This window comes from Malus sylvestris, chromosome 6 (genome assembly GCF_916048215.2).
Source record: "Malus sylvestris chromosome 6, drMalSylv7.2, whole genome shotgun sequence".
Lineage (NCBI taxonomy): Eukaryota > Viridiplantae > Streptophyta > Magnoliopsida > Rosales > Rosaceae > Malus > Malus sylvestris.
The window spans coordinates 28,188,039-28,209,756 of NC_062265.1; the positions used below are offsets into that span (position 1 = coordinate 28,188,039).

The window sequence follows — 21,718 nt, forward strand, 5'->3', positions numbered from 1 at the left end:
GTATTAGCCACATAACCCACCAACCTCAGCCGCTGGGAGATTTCTCCCAGCATTGTCTCAACTTCATCGTGCCGAGATGGGACTTGTCTCCCACAAGGAACTCATGAACTTCTCCATCGACCTCTAGAACGCTACAACAGGGAAGCTTCCTCACACCTTTTGCCTTCAAGAGTGGCTTGTTCAATGGCGGATTTTTCCGGGTCGCAAATGAGCTTGAAAAGTGAGGACCACAACTTTGAAGGATACAAATCTAAGAAGAGCGGACCGGGTACCATAGTTTCGGCTATGCTTTTAGACCTTGGCTTTACATTGGGTTCGGATGCAAGGATCGTTGATCTTGATGACGATAGAAGTAATATTCTCTCTCTCTTTGTCTATTATTTTGAATTAATTAATCCACTATTATTTTTTTATTTGTCAGTTTACTTATATGTGCATTTTGTACAATTTTTTTTTTAGTTACACCTGATCAACTCAAAATTCAAACTATTCGCAAAAACCCACCGATTCTTGGTTTGTTGTGCGGTGATTTTGAAGCAGCGGAAAATTTAGTTGAGCTTTTAAAGTTTAAGGCAACAAATAATGAATCAATTGAAGAGCTTGTTCGGTGTGGAAAGTAACAACACCATAGTAGGCATGCATTTACAACATATATGTGTTACATAGAAGAACAAGTTCCCAGCGGCTACATTTTTTATTTTGTCCCTTATTTCAACCATGTCAACAAATGCAAAGAGGATTATACTTGCAAATGTCCAATGGTTGGGATTAGACGCAGTGCTAGGGAGTTGGAGCATGGTTCTATTTACAATGACGGATCTGGTGCAAGTGATGCACAAGAACATTTATCTATGCCATTTTTTGATGGAAAAATGGTGCAACATGTTGATACAGCCGACGATTACTAGATTGCAAATATTAAGAAAAAAATTGAAGATTAGTTTGATACAAGCGATAAAGATCACCCGTTTAGCAATGCTTCATTCTTGTTTGAATGATAGTAATTGTGGCGCGCCATTTAGAGGTAACTAACATATAATGAAATTGTATTTTTTTGTTTTATTGTAGATATAGTATATCTAAAATTGGTTGATTGCTATTTTGTTTTAGTGTGCAGTGTCAGTGTAGACGGAGCAATCGAAAAAGAGGGACCATATGGGTTTATAAGAACTTACCTGGATTATTTTGAATTTTTGGAGGCTCACGACCGTAAGACATTATTTTTAATCTATCGTCAAACACTTGAGGGATCAAACTTTGGTGGATTTGTAATTCAAAATATTCGGTGTGTTTATGTCTGGTATCTATTTAAGTTCTACTTACAAAAGGTTGTTTAGGTTTTTAATTTATTTTTGTTTAGGTTTTAATTTATTTTTAACTTTGACGTAGTTTCGGTTTGCAAGAAAAGGGACATCGTGTGACTTTGCTTGAAGGAGACTTCTGCCTACATCGCTTGATCCTTAAGCAAGCCAAAGATGTCAAGGGATTTTTTGACCATGGTAAAGCGGTCACTGAATGTCCACAGTTTAGTACCGATGAGTCACATTTGAGATATTATACACTTGACATGAGAGAGGTGAAGAAAAACAGGAGAAACGAGAATATTTTGGGACTGAAGACAGCCAAGTTCTCAGAGGAAGAAGTGGCAATGTTCCAAGACTTTGAAACAATTTACATGGGAAAACCAACAAAGGACTTCTTGAAATCTTTCAAGGAAGAAGTCACGTTGTTCGACGAAGAGTCTACATGATAATCATATTAATCATAAATAAAAGTAGGATAGGTTTTGATTTTGATAATTAAAAGTAGGGTAGATTTCTGCAATTTCCTACCTCTTCAACTATCTCCTCACTTGTTGTCTTTTTCTTCTTCAAGCCATCTTCTGCAGGCCTTTCTTTTTTTTCCACCGTGCCACATTTCTCTCCTCCTTGAACCTCTCTCGATATGCAAACCCCATTTTCGCATTTCAAATATCGCCGAGTCAACACTGTTCAAAAACGCGCGCCCAGCCATTTCGCGTTGATATCCAGTAGCTCCAATTTCATCTGAGCCGGATGGCTGAGTTTTACGATGATTTCAGCTGAAGCGGGAGCAGCTCTGGAGCACCGGTCAGGGCCACGATAGGGTTCCTAGTGGAATCGCCGGCGCTGTCCCGCCGTCAATATCTATGCGATTTTACAAGCTGCCGATGTGATTCAAGCTGAGGACCCCAACGTCTCCAGAATTCGTAAGCCTATCTCTTGTTTTCTTGAATTTTTTAAATTAATGCTGATTTTTTCCGTGCTCAATTCGATTTTTGGTGCCGGTCGAATTGTTACTATTTCTGTATATGCGTATAATTTCGGTTATGATTTAGTTTTGAGTGAGCTACCTTTAGCTAATCGTCATAATCGAACTTAAAAATTGTTCTAAGGATTGGAATTCTACAGTATGCTGCTGCTGGTTTCAGTATTTGAAATTTTTGAATGGCTGATATTAGTGCAAGTCTACTGTATTTTCTTGTCATTTCTTATGGTTAAAATTCTAAGATATGAGTATTTGAAATTTTCTTTCAGCAAAAACTTGCAAAAAAAGATGGGGTCAAATAGATCGGAATCGTGATATTGAGCACCTCTGGGATTTTTACCAGCGATACAAGCGACGGCATGGAGTTGGTGATATCCAGAGACAGGAACAAAGATGGGGTCAAATAGATCGGAATCGTGATATTGAGCACCTCTGGGATTTTTACCAGCGATACAAGCGACGGCATGGAGTTGGTGATATCCAGAGACAGGAACAAAGATGGCGTCAATCTGGAACTTTTGGTGCTTACTTTGGTGAGTATGGCTCCATTTTTTTGCTTTAGTTGGATACTTGTTTTTTGGGTAAATTACATACTAGCCCCTCAGGTTTGAGGTCTATTATAACCTCATACAACGTCTTTAAAACATTTCACTTTCATACATTATGTACCATTTTATTTCAAAATAATACATCTGTTAGATTTTCCGTCTATTAATCTATTAAATGCTGACGTGGCTGCCACATTTGTGCTGATGTGGCTGCCACGTGGTAAATTTTTTTTTAATTTTAAAAAAAAAAACCTAAATCTGTTAAATAAATATTAAAAAAAGAAAATGAAATAAACCACCCCCGTACCCCCCTCCCCACCCCATCCCACCCGCCCAACCCTCGACCCTCCCTCCCTAGATCCCCATTCCTGCAACCAGTTCGTTTTCTCCCTGCACCCGCACTCACCCTCTATCCCCCTTCTCATTCCCCTTCTCCTTCCTCCATGTTCATCTTCCTCCAACTAGACGTCGACGATTCATACTTCATCTATCTCGGTCTCCGCCATTGCAAGCACTTCGCCTCCCATTCCCTCAAATCAATTAATCCTCCGCCTCCGCCTCTCATTCTGAGCCCCACTGGAGCTGTATAGGCCGCGATGCAGCGCAGGACCCAAATTCACTGCCACAGAGACGACCAGAATGTTGAGCCCATTCCGACCCAACCCCTCATCCTCAATCTCTTTTGGTTTATGAAGATATTGACGACGAGGATCGTAGTTTTAGGGTTATTAAGTCGAATTGCGATGTGGGCATGGAGGGTTTGGACCTCGATTTGAGTTTAGGGTTAGGGTCGGGATTGTTGTTTGGATGGGGACCTCGATCTGATGTGGGTCGTCGCCGGGGGGGGGGGGGGGGTAGTAGGTCGTGTGGGTTTTCAGGTAGGTCGTACAGAGAAGGGGATCTGGGTTGCGGGGAGGTGAGGGGGTGAGGGTGGGGTGTGGGTTTTCATGTGGGTTGCAGAGAGGTGAGGGGGTAGGGGTGGGATGTGGGGTTGCGGGGAGAAGAGAGGAGGATGAGGGAAGGTTTCAATTTTTTTTTTATTAATTTTAATATTTAGAAGACTTAGGTTTTAAAAAAAAAAACATTAAAAAATTAATTTTTTTTGCCACATGGCAGCCACATCAGCACAAATGTGGCAGACACGTCAGCATTTAACAGACTAATGGATGAAAAATCTAACGGAGGTGTTATTTTGAAATAAAATGATACTTGATGTATGAAAGTGAAATGTTTTAAAGTTGTTGTATGGGGTTGTAATAGACTTCAAACCTGAGGAGCTACTATGTAATTTACCCTTGTTTTTTTAACTGAAAAATTGTTGGGTAATCTGCCCATATTTTTGTGTGTTTGTATTCTGCATTAATGAGATGCGATGCATACTTACGGAGACTAGAATACACATATTGAAATTTGAAACTCATGAATTTGAACCACTTGGGCATTATGTGTTGGAATGCATAACAGAACTTGGTTTCTGCACCGCAAAGCTGTAATTTAATAAGTTCATAATTAGTAAAAAGGGGGAAATTGAGGTTGTTTTTTCTTTTATTGACATATCTGTCTTATGGGAAATTCCTTCAAAGTAGTTAATATTTTGTGTGTGGCAGTATAATGCTGCGTTATGAGCATGAAGTTTTGTTCGTTATTTTTCTTTTTAACCCAAAGAAATGGTTTTCTTTTCCACTTCTTCAAACATATAGAAAATGGATAGAACTTTCCCTTATGATTTGTTTAAATATGTTATTTATTTCTTCTTTTTTGTCTCATATTGGAGCTCAGTTATTTGGAAATGAAAAGGACAATGCTACCTTGAGGCCTTTAGTTGAGTTGATGGAGGTACTTAGCAAAGATGCCGATCCTAATGGAGTTGGAAGACTTATTTCGGGGGAGGTATTTGTCCTTTTACCACATATGTTCATATGTGATATTCAACAAATGGCTTACTGTTGTAAGCCTGTTTGTGTCTTCATTTGCACTTAGCAAAGTTTGACCCATATAAACTATACCTAAAATTTCATCCTATATTCACTTATTCGAGTCGCTTTTGGGTGATTAATAATAATAATGGTGAAACAAAAACATTGTTTACAAGTCTCTGTTGCCAACTATTTTCAGCATTGTGTTAGTTTATCGATTTGATGCTGTTTTTAGGAACTTTCTTGTAGAAAAGAAAACAAAGAGTTGCAGAGAGTTTTCACAAAGATGAGTGAACAAGAACTTTCATTCCTTCTCTTTCTTGCTAATAGAAACAATGTCCTTCGAATGCACATACAAATCAGAGCATTAACACATTTCTCTCTCATAACAAAGAGGATACATCACAACCATTCATTTCATCTATCCTATGAGATAGCTACAGTTGTCACTCTATATCATTAACTCTCACTTAATCTAGAGCATCCATTTGGAATGTAATCCAAAGGCTCTAATTAAAACAGGTAAACTGAAATGTTTTATTTCAGCTAAAGACACTTAAACACTAACACTCCCTTCTAAGTGTTTAGCTGAAATCACTCCTAAAGCCTTTCTTAAATACTCAAATCTATCTCTTGCCAATGCTTTTGTAAAGATATCTGCAACTTGTTCTTCAGTTTTGCAGTAAATCAGGTCAACTTCACCATTCTGCAGTGCATCTCGGATGAAATGGAACCTTCTGTTTATGTGTCTTGTCTTATGATGAGCCATTGGATTCTTAGAGATTGCAATAGCTGAAGTGTTATCACATAGAATTTGAGTAGGTTCCACTTGTTCCTCTCCAAAATCTGATAAGACAAACCTTAACCAGATGGCTTGTGCAGTTGCTTTTGCAGCACTAACATACTCTGCCTCTGCAGTGGACAAAGCTACACTGCTTTGTTTGATTGAGGCCCAAGAAAATGATTCAGAACCAAAACTAAAAGCATATCCGGATGTGCTCTTCATGTCATCTTCACTTCCTGCCCAATCACTATCACAGTATCCAATAAGCACAGCATCCTTGCCCTTTTCATATGCAATTCCATAGTCCAGTGTGCCTTGAATATATCTTAGCACTCTCTTTGCAGTTCCCATATGTTTCCTGGTTGGATTATGCATGAACCGAGCAAGTAGACTTGCAGCAAACATGATATCAGGTCTTGTAGCTATTAAATATAACAAGCTACCAACAATCTGCCTGTAAAGACTTTCATCAGCTATTTCACTTCCATCTTCTTTGCTTAATCTTTCATTTGTTGCAAGTGGAGTTGCAACAGGTTTGCACTCCTTCAATCCAAATTTCTCCAACAGAGTCCTTGCATATTTCTTTTGATGCAGAAAAATACAACCCTCTGTTTGAATGACTCCAAGCCCCAAGAAATGATGCAATAGTCCCAAATCAGACATTTCATACTTTCCCATCATTTCTGTTTTAAACTCATCCATCAATGCAACTGAACTTCCTGTGTATATGATGTCATCAACATACAGAGAAACAATAAGTATTCCTGCCTCAGTTGCTTTGATGTAGAGAGTTGCTTCACTTGGACTTCTGTGAAAACCAGAATTGCAGAAATGAGAGTCAATCTCCTTGTACCAGGCCCTTGGTGCCTGTTTTAACCCATACAAAGCTTTCTTGAGCTTGTAAACCTTGTCTTCCTTGCCTCTAATCACAAAGCCAAGTGGTTGATCTACATATACTTCCTCATTTAGAACTCCATTCAGAAATGCAGACTTCACATCAAGTTGAAAAAGCTTCCATCCTTTCTGTGCAGCAAGCCCAATTAAAGTTCTAATAGTGTCAAGCCTTGCCACAGGAGCAAATGTCTCATTGAAATCGATTCCAGGCTTTTGAGAGTATCCCTTAGCCACTAACCTTGCCTTATTCTTCTGTATAGACCCATCTAGATTCAATTTTGTTTTATAGATCCACTTGACACCCACAACCGGCTTATCAAATGGTCTATCAACAAGTTCCCAGGTACAATTCTTCTCTATCATGCCTATTTCTGCTTCCATTGCCTTCTGCCATGATTCATCTTTTACTGCTTACTCAAAGTTCTCAGGTTCAATAATGCACAGATTGCATTTTGCATATATTTCTGTTAAACTTTTGAACTTCAAAGGAGTATGATCATAGTCTTGAGGACCTGTGTTACTCTGCATTTGCACCAGCCTTGAATCATTTTCAATTGACTCATTTGATTCAGATGAAGATGCTAAGAATTCATCATTTTCATCACTTTTATCACTTGAGTTTCCTTCCACATTCTGTTCACACATTTTCTTTCCAGGTATAGATACACTGATGGTTTTCTCAGATTGTGACTCCCAATTCCAGCAAGCATTTTCATCAACTATTACATCTCTTGACACAATTATTTTCTTTGAGATAGGATCATAGAGTCTATACCCTTTCTCACATGTGCCATATCCCAAAAATATGCATTTAGTACTTGTTTCATCCAATTTCTGTCTAACTTGTCTTGGAATGTATGCATAACACACAGAACCAAAAATCTTTAAGCGTTTGATCTCTGGTTTTCTTCCACTATATGCCTCGAAAGGAGTCTTCTTGTCAAGAGACTTGGTAGGACATCTGTTCAAAAAATACACTGATGTATTAACAGCTTCTGCCCAGAATTCAAATGGAACACCCTTTTCAATCAACATACACTTTGACATCTCAACTATGGTTCTATTCTTCCTCTCAGCTACTCCATTCTGCTGAGGTGTGTATCCCATTGTAAATTGTCTTTCCATGCCCATTTCTTCACAAAATTCCCTGAATTCAACAGATACATATTCTCCTCATCTGTCACTTCTCAACTTCTTCAATTTATATCCACTTTGCAATTCAACTGTGAGCTTGAATTTCTTGAATACACTAAACACCTCTGACTTGTTCCTTAAGAAGTAAACCCAACACATCCGAGTGCAGTCATCTATAAAGGTAAGAAAATACCTATTTCCAGCCTTTGTAGAAATCTGCATGGGTCCATAAATGTCAGAGTGAATGAGTTCAAGAGGTAGTGTGGCCCTCCATGATGCTTCCTTTGGAAATGCATATCTGCAATGCTTCCCAAGAGCACACCCTTCACATATCTCATTTGTCATTTCAAGATCAGGCAAACCCAACACCATATCATGCTCTTTGATTTGTTTCAAACTGCTCAAATTCAAATGTCCTAACCTCCTATGCCAGATTTTAGAAGACTGATACACACTAGTCTTTAGAGCAACCTGCATATCAGGTATAAGTCTCAAAGGAAAACTTCTATTTCCCTTCATTGGTACTCTAGCTATCAGATTAGACATTGAACTATCATCATATATTTCTGCAGTTGTACCTCCAAACACAAGAAAGTAACCGTGTTCCATCATTTGCCCTACACTGAGCAAATTTTCTTTTAATCCTAGAATTAACATCACTTCTTTGATATATCTCCTTCCCATTTTGGTATCAACTACTAAACTTCCTTTCCCTGTGATTTCAATGAGCTGTCCAGTACCCATCTCTACCTTAGTAGTCATATTTCTATCAATGTCAATCAGTAACTCCTCCCTTCCAGTCATATGGTTACTACAACCACTGTCTACATACCATATATCTTCATTTTCTTTCACATTGACATTATTGCAGACATAGAACATGGTAGGAGTATCATTGACTTGATTGACAAAATTCACATGTTGATTAGCCTTCTCCTTCTTCACTCGGCAATCTCTTGCAATATGCCCCAACTTATGACAACTATGACACCTTGGTTTATCTTTGAACCAACATTCACCAAAATGCAATTTATCACAATGTATACAAGAATTCTTAGCTCCTTCAGAAGTACCTGCAACTTTTCCAGTTTGATTTGCAGGTCTATTTTCTCCTTTCTTCCATTTAGACTTCCAATTCTTCTGTGGTTTGAATCCTTGATTCCCATTGTACTTATTCTGTTTTGGAGCAATACTGAGACTAACAAATGCTTTCTCAGTGTAAGATTCATCAGCCGGTCAATTCTTTGCTCATAACCTTTGAGAATAGCTACCACATCTTGGACATCAACAGTATCTAGATCCTTAGTATTTTCAATCACAGAAGCAATACTATCATAGGACCTAGGTAAACTTATCAGCAACTTTTGAACGATTCTCTGATTACTTATCTCCTCACCATAGCTTCTCATTTGACTAATCAGATCAAATAACCTAACTAGATATGCAGAGAAAGCTTCATTTTCACCCATTTTAGTATATTCAAAGTCACGGCGTAAGCCTTGGAGTTTCACAGCCCGTACCTGTTTATCTCCCACAAATTCTTGTTTCAGCACATTCCAAGCAGCATTTGCAGTCTCTTGGATTGCGATTCTCGGAAAGATCTGATATGAAACCGCCCCTTGAATGATTCCAAGTGCCTTCGCATCTCTGACTATATTCTCCTTCAATAACTTGTTTTCAGCTACAGTGAGTTCTTCATCCTTCTTCATCGAAGTTTCGACACCATTTTCAACGATATCCCATAGCTCGTGCGATCGGAATATTGTCTTCATCCGAATCTGCCAGAAATCAAAGTTTTCACCATTGAAAATCGGCGCACGAAGATCAGCTCCACTCGATCCAGCCATGTGAGACGAGATCTAAGATCACTACACTTTCTTCTTCGCGTTTTCTTCAGTGAGAAAGCTCAACGGTCAGTTCGAGCTCTTCACTGTGAGCTTCACAGATTCACGCCCAGTTGCAGAGGATGCAACCTGGCTCTGAGGCCATGTTAGTTTATCGATTTGATGCTGTTTTTAGGAACTTTCTTGTAGAAAAGAAAACAAAGAGTTGCAGAGAGTTTTCACAAAGATGAGTGAACAAGAACTTTCATTCCTTCTCTTTCTTGCTAATAGAAACAATGTCCTTCGAATGCACATACAAATCAGAGCATTAACACATTTCTCTCTCATAACAAAGAGGATACATCACAACCATTCATTTCATCTATCCTATGAGATAGCTACAGTTGTCACTCTATATCATTAACTCTCACTTAATCTAGAGCATCCATTTGGAATGTAATCCAAAGGCTCTAATTAAAACAGGTAAACTGAAATGTTTTATTTCAGCTAAAGACACTTAAACACTAACACATTGTTGGTTCAGATTCAGTGTACGTGATTGACTTTTTTCATTGATCTGGGTTTTTAGGTGCAAAGAGTTAAAAATACCAGTGCAACATTATCTGGGGAAAGGGAGTTGTTGTCGTGGGATAGAAATATATCTTTAGTTTCTCTTAGGCATTTGAGTTCAATATGAATATTGGTACATATTGTATTTGTGCTCTGTTTTTTATATATCGAGTCAGTGTATCAAGTGTAAGTAACAAGTTTACACGTCAACCTTTTTATTCTACAGATTAAACCTCTTGCTGAATCTGGGACAAAGATGGGGGCCAAAAAGATCAGAGTCGTGATGTCAAGAGACAGGAAAAAGAATGGTGTGGTGCGGCTTAAAAATCAGAACTTGGTGAAGTAACGAATCGATATCTGTGAGTGTTGGGGTGGAAGAGAAAGAGTGTCTGTGTGGCTGAGAAAAACAACAATCAAAGTGAGAGCTGGTGACTCAGGTTTATAATTGCTTTGCTGATGCTGTGTTCTATGTAAAATGGGGAAAAGAGAGGAGTGCTCAAATTTCCTTGTTTTGCTCTTGGATGCTTTTGACAAACTCTTTTTCATGTGAATCTATATTTATTTTGTTTGAAAACCACCCCTTTATCCAGGTTAGTTTCCTTCATTTTCCTGCTGCATTTTCTCTTCTACTTGAACCTCCGTCGATCGATTTTCTCGATGCAAGTTTGTATCTGTCAGTTGTTAAAGAATCATAGAATGTTTTACGTCCACAGATACTGATTTTTCTATGGGCGTTATTGAGTTGAAGGTAATCTTAGTCTATTAAAATTCCTGATTTTCACAAGTTTAATTAAGGTTTTCGATTTTGGGATTTTGGGTTGCCAAAGTAACGCATTTTGCTGCTAAAGGAAGTTCCGGAGAGACTAGGGGTGGAAACAGGATAAGGATAAAGGGAAATTTTATTGAGACTCATTTATCATCTTTTAACATTCAACTTATCTTTTTTTATCTTGATATTCCGAAAGTGCCCAACAAATCTCTTTTTACACCCATAATGAAAAGAAAAAAATAAAATTACAGCACTAAGAAATTCCGACCACCCCATCTCTCCAAACCTCAACCGCTCCCAATTTCTACCTGTCCCTAACCCCCCACTGCTGCCTCTCCTACCACCCACAATGAAAACTCCAAAGATCTCAGGCAGCACTAAGAAATTCCGACCACCCGAAAAGGTATTCGAGAACTTCATTACTCACTCTAATTTGTCGCAAATGAAGAACTTTGAGGGACTTGATACAGGGAGTGTGTCTACAAGAGTGTAGACTTGGATTGTCAAAACTCATTAAGTTCTCCCATGCATAATGCAAGAACTGCTCCAATATAGACCCTGTATTTCATTATTGTCAAAACTCATATCGTTGGAAGCTAGCAAAACCATCAGCGAAAAACTCCAACTCAATTGTTTGAACTCTCTTTTCTAATGCAAACTGAATCCAACTATGAATGGAACTTCCATTGCAAAAACCTAGAAAGAAGCAAGCCTTGAGTCGTTCTACGTTTGGGTCTTTATGTTGCGCCAACACTTGATTAACCCATATGGCATATCTAAAGCTTAGCAGGAATCGAAGTTGAGAGTTATGGTAAACGCCCATAGATACCACCATCACCTAGAAATACTTGTAGCTGCTGCATGCTTGAGCAGCAAGTGATTTGTTGCAGTAATACAGAATCTAGAGATTCATAGCTTGTGAAACAAGATTGAGAATGGAATTTGAGAAGAACAACTGCAAGGTTACTTGTCTTCTTTTCTGCGGTCCACATTTTCGTGCTCTCATACTTGCACTAGACAATAATTTTTGAAGGACTACCCCTTTCGCCAGGTTAGTTTCCTTCATTTTCCTGCTGCATTTTCTCTTCTACTTGGACCTCTGTCGATCGATTTTCTCGATGCAAGTGTGTATCTGTCAGTTGTTAAGGAATCATGGAATGCTTTACGTCCGCTGATATTGATTTTTCTATGGGTGTTGTTGAGTTGAAGGTAATCTTAGTCTATTAAAATTCCTGATTCTCACAAGTTTAATTTAGGTATTCGATTCTAGGATTTTGGGTTGCCAAAGTAACACATTTTGCTGCTAAAGGAAGTTCCGGAGAGACTACGGGTGGAAACAGGATAAGGATAAAGGGAAATTATTGAGACTCATTTATCATCTTTTTACATTCAACTTATCTTTTTTTGTCTTGATATTCCGAAAGTGCCCAACAAATGTTTTTTTACACCCATAATGAAAAAAAACAAAAAAATAAAGTATTACAGCACTAAGAAATTTCGACCACCCCATCTCTCCAAACCCCAACCACTCCCAATTTCTACCCGTCCATAACCCCCCACTGCCACCTCTCCTACCACCCACAACGAAAACTCTAAAGATCTCAGGCATCACTCACTCTAACTTGTCATTCAAGGACTAGACAGTTAGACAAAAGGTATTCGAGAACCTCATTACTCACTCTAATTTGTCGCAAATGAAGAACTTTGAGGGACTTGAAACAGGCAGTGTGTCTACAAGAGTGTAGACTTGGATTGTCAAAACTCATTAAGTTCTCCCATGCATAATGCTAGAACTGCTCCAACATATACCCTTTATTTCATTATTTGCACTCATACTAATACATAATAGCTTGCGAGCAAATGCATATCGTTGGAAGCTAGCAAAACCGTTAGCGAAAAACTCCAACTCAATTGTTTGAACTCTCTTTTCTAATGCAAACTGAATCCAACTATGAATGGAACTTCCATTGCAAAAACCTAGAAGGAAGCAAGCCTTGAGTTGTTCTACGTTTCGGTCTTTATGTTGCGCCCAGGGGCGGATCTATTAAGGGACCAGGGTGGTCCAGGACCACCCGGAAGCTTGGATAAATTGTCGTGAAATCCTCAAGGACCACCCAAGTCTGGGCAGTGGTGGAGAAGAACAGCAGCCATGGCTGCTGCACGCTGTGCAAAACAAGGGAGGAAGAAGAAAGCCATTTTTTTTTAAAAATGACTTGGCCAAAACGACGTCGTTTTGAGCCAAGTCATTAAAAAAAAATTAAAAACTCACATGAGAACCTTCCCGCGATAGAGCACTCACTATCTTACAGAATAGTAATCAAATTCACTTTACCATAATACCTAAGCCAGCCTATTTTCCGAAGGTCATCAGCATCCGATTCGCCGAAGTCACTAATTGGCCGCTTCTATTCCTCACGCTACCCAAGCCAGCCGATTCGCCAAAGGCCATTAGCATCAACTTTAGAATTTTTGTAAGTTTTCTAATTTAGTGTTAGTTCTTACTTATTTTTAGTGTTAGTTGATACAGATTTATTGTTAAGGCTGTCTTCGTGTTTGATTAGATGGGTTACCTTAATTTTCTTCTAGGTGTTCTGTTTTGCCTTTGTATTGGTGGTTTCTGATGGTTCTGTTAAATATATAGCATGTATGAAGTATGATGGAGTTGATTGTAGTAACAAAGTGCCCACCATGTGCTTGAAGGAATGCCATAGTGGGTATTGGATAAAGGGCGTGTCTTGAATCTTGATTGAAATCCAGAATCAGTGTGAAGAAGTTTATTTCTTCATCTAGGCTTTTTGCTTCGAGTTCCTTCTGTTGATTAGTTCCAGTTTGGAGGATTTTTTAATTCAAGTAAATAGTAGGAAAATGGGTTTCCCTTTTGAAGCTGAAAGAAGCTAGTAAATAGGCTCTTATTATTACTTTGGGAGATTGGTTGAATTGCTTCAGTATTGAAATTGGTTCACCTTTGCTATGATATGAAAGTGTTGGTCTCAGTTTATTGCTTTCATGTATTTAGTGGAATTTAGAGGCGTCGTTTAGTTGATCTGAACTCATTGCATGCTTAAATAAACGAGTTTTTCCTGTACGGTGAATTCCTTTATTTACATGAGCTAGTGCCTAGCGATTAGGCTAATGTGTGATCAATGAATTTTTGGATGTTTTTTTTTATAAAGTAAGACGCCATATCCCTCTTTTCCATTCTCTCTGTTTAGGTAAGATATGGTGTATCCGTCCTTAATGGATATATGTTTAACATCAAGGCTGCTCTAAGACCGAGCCGAAGCTGATGTTCTTTGTTTTTTTTCTTGGTTAGCATACTTCTATTAGGTCTTCAAGAACTTTGAGAAATGGGTGGACTGCCGGCAGAAAATACTTCCTCTGAGACCGAGCCCAAACCAGCCGATTTGCTGAACGCCATCAGCATCAACTTTAGAATTTCTGTAAGTTTTCTAATTTAGTGTTAGTTCTTACTTATTTTTAGTGTTAGTTGATACAATTTTTTTTGTTGAAGATTGTGTTACATAATGGAGGATCAATGGTTAAATGATAGCTTAGTTGTTTACATTGAGAAATAAGTTTTTTCTTGTATTGACAATGAAACTATCATGACATGTTTTCGAAGTATGAAATCCCGTCGTGGACAAATTTAGTATTTCTAGCTTGTTTAGCACAAAGATTATAAATGAAAAGTTGTAGTTTGCGATTTATTTGTTCAATGATATTTTCGTCCTTTTTTTTTTTTGGAGCTTTTATATTGGGACCACCCTATGTTAAAATCCTGGATCCGCCACTGGTTGTGCCAACACTTGATTCACCCATATGGCGTATCTAAAGCTTAGCTGGAATCGAAGTTGAGAGTTATGGTAAACGCCCAAAGATACCACCATCACCTAGAAATACTTGTAGCTGCTGCATGCTTGAGCAGCAAGTGATTTGATGCAGTAATACCGAATCTAGAGATTCATAGCCTGTGGAACAAGATTGAGAATGGAATTTGAGAAGAACAACTGCAAGGTTACTTGTCTTCTTTTCTGCGATCCACATTTTCGTGCTCTCATACTTGCACTAGACAATAATTTTTTAAAGACTACACCTTTCTCCAGGTTAGTTTCCTTCATTTTCCTGCTGCATTTTCTCTTCTACTTGGACCTCTGTCGATCGATTTTCTCGATGCAAGTGTGTATCTGTCAGTTGTTAAGGAATCATGGAATGCTTTACGTCCGCTAATACTGATTTTTCTATGGGCGTTGTTGAGTTGAAGGTAATCTTAGTCTATTAAAATTCCTGATTTTCACAAGTTTAATTAAGGTATTCGATTCTAGGATTTTGGGTTGCCAAAGTAACGCATTTTGCTGCTAAAGGAAGTTCCGGAGAGACTAGGGGTGGAAATAGGATAAGGATAAAGGGAAATTTTATTGAGACTCATTTATCATCTTTTTACTTTCAACTTATCTTTTTTTGTCTTGATATTCCGAAAGTGCCCAACAAATGTTTTTTTACACCCATAATGAAAAAGAACAAAAAAATAAATAAAAAGTAAAATTACAGCACTAAGAAATTTCGACTACCCCATCTCTGCAAACCCCAACCACTCCCAATTTCTACCCGTCCATAACCCCCCACTGCCACCTCTCCTACCACCCACAACGAAAACTCCAAAGATCTTAGGCATCACTCACTCTAACTTGTCATTCAAGGACTGGACAGTTAGACAAAAGGTATTCGGGAACCTCATTACTCACTCTAATTTGTCGCAAATGAAGAACTTTAAGGGACTTGAAACAGGGAGTGTGTCTACAAGAGTGTAGACTTGGATTGTCAAAACTCATTAAGTTCTCCCATGCATAATGCAAGAACTGCTCCAACATAGACCCTTTATTTCATTATTTGCACTGATACTAATACATAATAGCTTGCGGGCAAATGCATATCGTTGGAAGCTAGCAAAACCGTCAGCAAAAAACTCCAACTCAATTGTTTGAACTCTCTTTTCTAATGCAAACTGAATCCAACTATGAATGGAACTTCCATTGCAAAAACCTAGAAGGAAGCAAGCCTTGAGTCGTTCTACGTTTGGGTCTTTATGTTGTGCCAACAATTGATTCACCCATATGGTGTATCTAAAGCTTAGCTGGGATCGAAGTTGAGAGTTATGGTAAACGCCCAGAGATACCACCATCACATAGAAATACTTGTAGTTTCTGCATGCTTGAGCAGCAAGAGAGAATGTACAAACAATAAAGATTAGATGGGGATAGTGATGGTTGAGATATTTGGGGTTTTCATTGTGGGTGGTAGGGAATGTGGTTGTGGGGGGTTGGAGAGGGGTAGAAATTGAGAGTGGTTGGAAGTTGGAGGGATGGGATGGCAGGAGTTTCTTAGTGCTTATTATTATTATTATTTTTTTTCATTTTGAGTGGAAAGAGAGAATTGTTGGGCACATTCAGAATTTCAAGATAAAAAATAATAAGTTGGGTGTAAAAAGAGAATAAATGAGTCTAAATAAAATTTCCCAAGAGGATAATAATGGTGTGGTGATGTGATAAAGGTTATTTTAGGATTAATACACTAGTACAAAAACATGTTTGCGCGACGAAAACTTGCGCGACGCAGAAAATTTCGTCGCGCAAAGTATGTTTGCGCGACGCTAAACAGAAAGCGTTGCGCAAATGGCCTTTGCTCAACGACACTTTGCGTGACGAAATTTTCTGCGTCCTGTGCAATTGTAGTTTTTTCTTTTTTGTTCAGACATATTGTATGTACATTTTCATATATTTTATAATTAAATACTTTTTCTTGGTTTATTAATTATTGTTTACAATTTAAATACAACATTTATTAAAAATTAAATAAAAAATATTTTTACCAAAAAAAAAAAAAGGTTTGCGCGACGAAGAAATTACCTACGTCGAGCAAAAGTACTTTGCGCGACGAAGATCCCTGCGTCGCGCAAATGTACTTTGCGCGACGTAGGTCGTACGTCGCGCAAAAGTACTTTGCGCGACGTAGTGACCTGCGTCGCGCAAAGTCACTTCTTCGTCGCGCAAACCCTACCGTCACTGCCTTGGCGCGACGATTTTTGCGCGACGAAGGTTCGTTGCGCTAAATTTTGCACGACGTTTTTTTCACTTTGCGCGACGAAGGACCTACGTCGTGCAAAGTGTTTTTTTTACTAGTGATAGTGGGTGGAAAAATAGGATTTTAATTTTAATTTTAATTTTTATAGTGAGTGAGATTATAATGGGGTGGTGAAATAGGACAATGAGGTTGGTCTTCTAGTAGCACTAATAATTAAATGCATATAAATTTAAAAACAAGGGTAAATTACATTTTGCCCATTTTTGCTTGAGTATAATTGCAATTTCATACCTCTTTAAAACATTTCATTCACATACTTTTTTTTAATATTTCATTCAAACCTCATACAATTGTCTCTTTTTCTAATTAGTTTTAAACATAATAAAGAGTTGGAGGAAGTCGACGAGGGGGGAGAATAAATGGGAAATAACGTGTCATCGGGAGAGATGGAAGTAGTAGAGCCACCTAAAGCACTTTATAGAAAGTAGTCCCATGCAGGGTGCGGTGTCGGGGACGACAAAGCCGGTAAGGATGTCGTTGACGGACTTATTAGAGACGAACATGCATATGGGGATGGACTCGAATCAAGGAGGTGGCGGCGGCGAAAGAAGCTTCCCAAACCAAGAATCAAATTTTTGGTTGCAGACAAGCAGAGGAAATGGGATGGAGTTGAGGATGAGATGGGGTTATTGGGGCAAGCTTTGCCCAAGATCATCTTTTCAATTTTTTAAAGTTTTTAATTAAAACCTAAATTGATTTTTTACTAACTAATCCTTTTTCATTATTTTTAATTCACAGGGTGCAAGGTTGGCATTCATATCAACATAAATGTGGACTCTATATTTGTCACGTCATCACTTAACAGATTTTTTAACGGATGTATGAAACTGAAAAGAAAGTATGAAATTAAAATATTTTAAAAATATTATATGAAGTTACAATTGACATCAAACTTGAGAGCGTAAAATGTAATTTAACCATGATTAATTTTACAAGCAAAATAAATAGAAATAAGGAAAAGAAAACATAATCTGTTAAACGAGAAGGGTATTATAGTCAAATCGTTGAAAGTTTAAGTATTCCCCAAAACTATTCAGAAAAATAAGCATTGCCGCCAAACATCTCTCTCTGTGACAAGCACAAAACAATGAAACGCCGATTCGAAGGCGGATCAGGAGAATCCGCGGAGGGGGAGAATCCAATTCCGGCCCAACCCACAAAGCTCCGAGGTGAGATTCGGACTCCTAGTATTGTTATTCTTTTCAATTTTAGGTTTTAGGGTTTGTGAGGGGGCGATTATCTGTTTCAATTTTTGCTTTTAGGGGAAGATTGGCAGCAGCATTATGTTTAATTAGGGTTTCATGCATTTCAATTCCGGCTGCATATGTTTGTTGCAATCTGCACCCTGTTTTTAAGGTTTTGCTTGACTTGATGCCTAATTTTTTTTTTTAGTGTTTAATTATTAATAGCCAGAGATTTAATTTACAATGAATTTTAAACCGAATTGTGTAGCTAAGCTCGATACTCATTTCTCAATCAATTAAGTATCACACTGTCTTCTTGAGGACTGCTTTTGCTGCTTCAGATGTCAGAAACACGAAATTCTTTTTAACTCCTGTCAACAAAATTAAAGCAGAACTTATAGAACTTGGGAAGATAATACTTACACGGTTAAAGCAGAACTTACAGAGCTTTTAGAACTTTAAGAACTATCGGGAGGAAAGTCTGAGACATACCTGTAGGAATTACCCACCCACATAGGGATTGCAATTCGTTTAGTTTCATCTTCCCTCGCGAACTTCTCGTTTCTTTTATGATGTTGTGTTTGAGAATAGTATGAATGGGGAGAGTAGCAGTTTTTCAGTTCTCCATTGAAAACGTGTTTCATATTTCTGAGAGTGTCGGTCGTACCCAGTGCACAAGGCTCCCGCTTTACACAGGGTCTGGGAGAGGTGAATGTCGGCTAGCCTTACCCCCATTTATGGAGAGGCTGCTCCCAAGTTTCGAACCCGAGACCTACCGCTCATGGGCAAAGGCACTTGCCATCGCACCAAGTGCGACCTCTTATATTTCTGAGAGTGTGAGAGTGGGAATTGTAAATTAACTTATTAAAAATGCTATTAATTGTGAAAGGTCAAATTTTTTTACTTTCATATATTAGGTATCTTACCAGTTATTAGGTATTGGTATAGTGTTTGTTCTCTTTCTAATATTAAAGTGGTCTCAAGTTATGAATGTCCTCGCTCTCATAATTTGTTGAAACATATTTAGTTAATTTGTTTTTGTTTGTTATGCCCCACATGAGCTAAATCTTTGGTCCACCACTAATTAATGTATCTGTACATTTTCTCTATAACACAGACGCAGATAAGAATAAAGAAAAAATTTCTGTTAAAGACTCTCCGACGACTCATCTCACAAAAGTAGAGGCTGCTCAAGACTCTCAGATTCAACTCCAGCCTGAGGAGAAGAATACTCTTCCATCTTTTCTCAAGGAGGACAATAATCCCACATGCTTAGCCCGTCCTAAACTCATAATCAAGCCAGGCACATTTTCCTCTATGCCGTCTACTTGTCCAATTTGCTCTGAGTATGGACACTTTCCTGGTATGTGCCCCTGGAGGAAACGGCTCCCAAAGGGCGTAACTCAGGTTGGCAAGGGCTATGTAGTAAAGTGGGGGCGTGCTGTTTTCCTTGAGTGTGTTTATTGTTATGAGATTGGTACCCACATGCTTAATGACTGCCCGCATTTTAAAAAACTACTTGAGGAAAATGGAGGGGATGCGCCCTTGCACCCCTGTTTGCTCGATGATATACCACTTGCTGATTGCTGAAGCTGAGGAGGACTGGGTGCATGTGTGCTGCAGCTTTTGAATTACCGTTTCAGTTTAGTGCTCTAGGTTACAAATATGTTGTTGTGGACCCACGTATGTCTTGGAATAATTAAGCTAGATAGTTCCGTGTTTTCTGTGCTTAATTTGGTTGTCCTTTGCATATACTCGCCTTGGAGAATCATCTGTGCAGCGCCTATTAATTTGGATCGATGTTTTGCTTTGATTTGATTTGCTTGAACTGGTGGTGTTTTTGCTTTAAGGGTGTGCGTGTGTTTTGAATCGACAATTGTAGTGAGCGATTCACATACACCTTGCCCTCGAGCAGGCAAGCTTCTGCATTTCTGAGTTAATGTTGGTCTTTTGAGTTTTGTAGATATTTCGCATAAGTAACGGTTGTTGGGGTGCATATGGTCCTTCTCTGTTAGTTTCAGGTCGATTGTTGTTGGGGTTAATTGTGCAGTGCAGCTGCTGCATTCATGATTCCCTTGAACAATACGTTGCAAATTTCCCCAAATGGCCAAAGCCTTCATAATTGTATTGAAGGGGAAAATATCTTCTGTCCTTTCAAAATATATTTTAAATATACAACAAACATACAATCTTCTTCTTTTTTTCCCTAAATTGAAAAAGGAAATATTATGAGACATCGGTAACCTTCGTCACTGTCAGCATTTGGTACTCTCTCGATAGCTTCAATAGTTCATTGAAAGCCTTTGGTGATTTAATACTGATCGTACAAGAAAACAACTAACAAGTAGTACTAGTTCTTGAGTAGAAAAAGATTGAGTAGTCGATTAAACATAAAATTCTCGTCTTTATTATATTTATTTATGCAAAAGATAATTATCGTAAAGACTATGAAAATAGACTGCGTTTTCGAGTGAGTTGCTTTTACTAATGGTTTAGAAAAATGTGCAATTTTTTTTTATTGTTGTCATCAAATAAGGGTCGTATTTAGTTGATTAAGAAGATATTCAATAACTATCTAATTAAATCAGCTCTTACATAAAATTTATAATGTCTGCGATCCCAAAAAATTGTCGTATGGAAAATATGTGCATTTTTCTTTCTTCTTGCTCTTTGTTCATTATTTTTCATTACGAGCAGGGCAAATCAAATTTTCAGACAAGGACTATGTTTTTGTACTACAATGCGTCCGAAAGGAGTGGACCAACAGTGGCTTGCCATGTTAAAAAAGGTCAAACATGCAAACAAATTCAACCAGAAAAGTTCAATGTAATAGTCCACGTCATTCGGCAGCGAATGTTTCCTCTTGCAAAGCTTGTCCATTGGGGTATAGCTCTGGAGAGCTGAGGGAGGCAGCAACACAAATGAAACCAGCATATTTTCATTCTTTTTCTGCCTCGAAACAAGCATTTCATCAACCCTTGAAATTTTCCCAAACTTTTTTTCGCACAATTACACAAAGATCTTGAGCATTTCGCTTGGAACTGTCACATTTCTTTTTTCCAATATATAGAACAATGCTACTCTTACTCATCCTCGAGTTTGAGTACTGATCAATGAGTGTAGCTTTCCTTGATCAACAAGTCTAGCTTTCGACTTTATCAGGTTTCTAGAACTAACAAAAGTTTTGTGATTTGGCAGGCCGGCCACTCGTGTAGAACAAGTAACTATTTATTACTTGTGTAGAACGTAATTGAGCATGAAGTATAAGTGTTAGTAATAAGAACTTGATGATTGAAAGCGTGAGATCGAGAATACAAGGGGGCCTGAACGGCTGAACCCAGGCCAGGTGTTCTGGCTTACTTAGCTTATCCTCTTCCTGCCCTTGAAGTTACTCGTGACTTACTATTTTGAATGTTTGGTTATCTCACCAGGTTAAGTGTCCAGAGTATTTTAGGCTTAGATATTCTTTTTCCTTTGTAATGAGGTATCACATATTTTGGCATATTCATAGGACCTGTCTGTCACTGGGCTATGCTTGTCATCACCTAAGGGAAATAATTGCTTGACTTATGATATGCAAGTTAAGGTGTCATGAGTCTGCAGATAAATATCTCTACCCTAATCCATTTGAGTTCATTAGGTTTATTGTGTTCTTTTTCACTCTATATATGT

General features: G+C 38.3%; 1 protein-coding gene, 1 long non-coding RNA gene and 1 pseudogene across 3 annotated transcripts in view; all 3 read left to right on the plus strand.

Annotated features, from left to right (window-relative positions):
• LOC126627275 (uncharacterized) overlaps nucleotides 1-21,718 on the plus strand; it is an 83,382-nt gene that overhangs the window by 20,081 nt on the left and 41,583 nt on the right. The gene's annotated exons all lie outside the window — the stretch shown is intronic.
• On the plus strand, nucleotides 12,916-15,027 carry LOC126627298 (uncharacterized). The gene is made up of 3 exons (XR_007624965.1): nucleotides 12,916-13,195; nucleotides 14,038-14,164; nucleotides 14,471-15,027. It is a non-coding gene; the product is annotated as an uncharacterized LOC126627298 (long non-coding RNA).
• On the plus strand, nucleotides 17,883-19,943 carry LOC126627272 (uncharacterized; annotated as a pseudogene).